Source organism: Meleagris gallopavo, chromosome Z (genome assembly GCF_000146605.3).
Source record: "Meleagris gallopavo isolate NT-WF06-2002-E0010 breed Aviagen turkey brand Nicholas breeding stock chromosome Z, Turkey_5.1, whole genome shotgun sequence".
NCBI classification, from domain to species: Eukaryota; Metazoa; Chordata; class Aves; order Galliformes; family Phasianidae; genus Meleagris; species Meleagris gallopavo.
In genome coordinates, this window is record NC_015041.2 from 13557045 (window position 1) to 13560014 (window position 2970).

Consider the following 2970-nt stretch of genomic DNA (forward strand, 5'->3'; position numbering starts at 1 on the left):
TTATTTTCACCTAATGAGCCATTACTACTCACATGCAATTAATAAGCAACTTCCTGTTCATTGGGGTTGGGATATAGCTATCCACTGAGCATCTGTTGTTTTGATCATTAAATAACAGTCGGAAAGTCCTTACTGATGTTGCTACATGGACTTTTTTTTTCCCCTTCTCAAGGAATAGAAATTTAACATAGTCTTGCTTCCTGACTCAATTACTCATTTCAATTATATATTTATTTTTAACCATGTAATTACTTGACTTTCATGATTTTAAATATGCCTTAAATGAAGTATTTTAAGCTGTGTTTCCAAATCACCATTTAAATTTAGTTTACAGTAGTTGTAGGTTTTCAGTAAATTCAGAAGTTAAAATGACCTTTTAAGTTCTTATGGAAGAATGCATTTCTTTCTAATTACCTAAATATGTGTAACTGACTGTGTCCTTTTGCAATGAGCACACCGTTTTTTTGGAAGAACAGAGATTCAGTTCAGTTAGCTTTAACTAGCACTAGTGAGTCTAACCTCTGGAAATAAACTATTTGGCTAAGTGCCTTTAGTCCTTTCCTCAGAAGAAGAAACTTGGATCAGCATACTGCAGCTTCTTCACTTGAGAACATAGTTATGTAGGATCTGAACGGCAGCTCATCATAAAAACAGAGAGGTGCACTGATGAAATCTCTCTTCACCAGCCTGAAGTCCTCCGAAGACCTCAGTTATGTCATTCTGTGGAGCTGGAATTTTATTTTCTGAATGTACAAATATTTACGTGGTACTTAAGTACACAAACTAGCTCTTACTTCTCTTCAAATACAGCTGACGGGAGAGGTGGTCCTTGTTAATTCTCATGGTATGTTTTGGGAGATCTTACTGCAGACATATGCAGAATTAGCACTGGATCTCTAGAGCACCTCTTCATCTACTTTTTCAAAGAGTGCTGAATTTTTTCCAGTTTATAACAATGCTTTAGAGAGGCAGAATGAGGTTTTGTTGATTGTCTTACTGGACTTTGGTGACTAAATTTTGCTGAGTCTCACTGTAGTGATATCATCATACTCAGTGCATTGCATCTGATCTGGCTGAGCTATTTTTCCTATTTGCAGAAAGAATTCAATACTTTTAGGATTTGATTCATCTCAGCTGTTTTTGACATTAGTTTAGGGTGGTGTGAATCACAGCATAGAGTATCAGCACGGCAGTGATTTCCTTCATGGGCTGTGAAGAGAGCCTCACTTGACTATCCAGTATGTTTCATCAGACGAATCTTCCTCCAGGTCTTCAAACCATTTTGTGAAGTGAAAAGCTCTAAATGCATATTCTCATTATTGGAAAACACATTCTGATTTTTGTGCTGTGCTTCAAACTAGTTCTCCTAAAGTAGACATTGTGTCAGTTCCAATATTTTGATGGTTTCTTAATAACAAGAGACTACTTCCCAAAACTTTCAAGCCTGAATTCACCTTGCCTTATATTAGTCATGGTCTAAATGTCTGAAAATTAAATACCTGACTTTTTTGTTTGGACTTCCTTCAAACATTCTTGATGGAGAGAGGCACTAAAAGACTTATGTAATATGAGAGATTTGTCATCATGAAACATCATTTTTTCCTCCTTGAAAATATTTAAATCCTAACTCAAGTTCTTCAGTACCCACTGTTAAGCAAGAGGAAGATTATATCTGGCTATGGGCATTTAGTCAATCCACAGCACATCCTATTACCAGGGAACACACACGTGCACCTGTGTTATAACTTTTGATTTAGACTTATCTGCAAGTTTCACCTATTTCATGTTCCATCATCTCAAAATGATCTCAGAGGAAATCAGGGGATTAATTAGTCCTAATCTATGCAGAGTTTCCCCACATTAAAGCAATCTGATGGTATCATGGTGGGAGAGAAAACAGAAGTCAATAGTTGCTTTAATGAAGGGTTTGGGATGCTGTAGAACCTATAAGAGCTGTGCCAGTTTTGAAACAGTGGCCCGCTGTGCAAGTAATAATGCAAGACAACTTTGGATCACTGTGTCTGGGGACTAAGACAACTCTTCACTATTAATGTCTGGCAACTGAAAGCAAAGGAGTGCTTGTGAGAAGCAAGGTGTATGAACTCTGGCTCAGTTTCATGGTAATACATTTACACAGTTGCAGGCCTAGCTGCCTGACCTGGCTGTATATAAAGACTCCCATTCTCCTTTGCAAATACTAATACATATGCTCCATTTTGAATCATCCATCACTCTTGTAGCTATTATAAACTGAAAAGATATTAGAATAGCAGAGAGAGGAATGATTATTTAGATAACTTCATTTTTGAATATATTTGAGGTATTTTAAAACAGAGAAAATTGTTCATTCATGCTAAAGAAGCAGAGGAGGAGAATGGTGACAGTATGACTCATTGAAGCAGAGTTGCTTTTTCCTCTCTTTATGATTCTTATTTCCACTCTTCTCTAAAGAGCCATCATTTTTATTTCCTCCAGATGATCAGATACAATGGCAGACATATAATAACTTCTAGAATGGCTTGAGCTGTGAAATGAGATCTGATCCATCTGGGACTGTAGGAGGAACTGGGGATGCCTACTGAGTACAGCTCATCTTGGCTTCTTGTTTCTTTCATGGAAAAGTCTGTTTTTACAGAGGCATGTTTTCAGAAGTCACAGAGAAATTGGGGGAAATAAGCCTATTTGCAGATAAATTTTTATGTAGCAACCTTGAATTTCATTATGAGCTGGATTTAGGTTTCACAGCTGCCAGAAAGCCACTGTTTCTGCGGCTGTGGTCTCCTTTTAGCTTCTGAATTACTAATTTAGAAACATTTAAATCACAAATTGTGTATGTGCCTACATGGACATGAATGCATGCCTGTACACATTACACACATGATCTTACATGATTTTGGAAATAAGTATTTAAATGGACTTATAGTTACAGAATCACAGAATCACAGAATGGCCAGGGTTGGAAGGGACCTC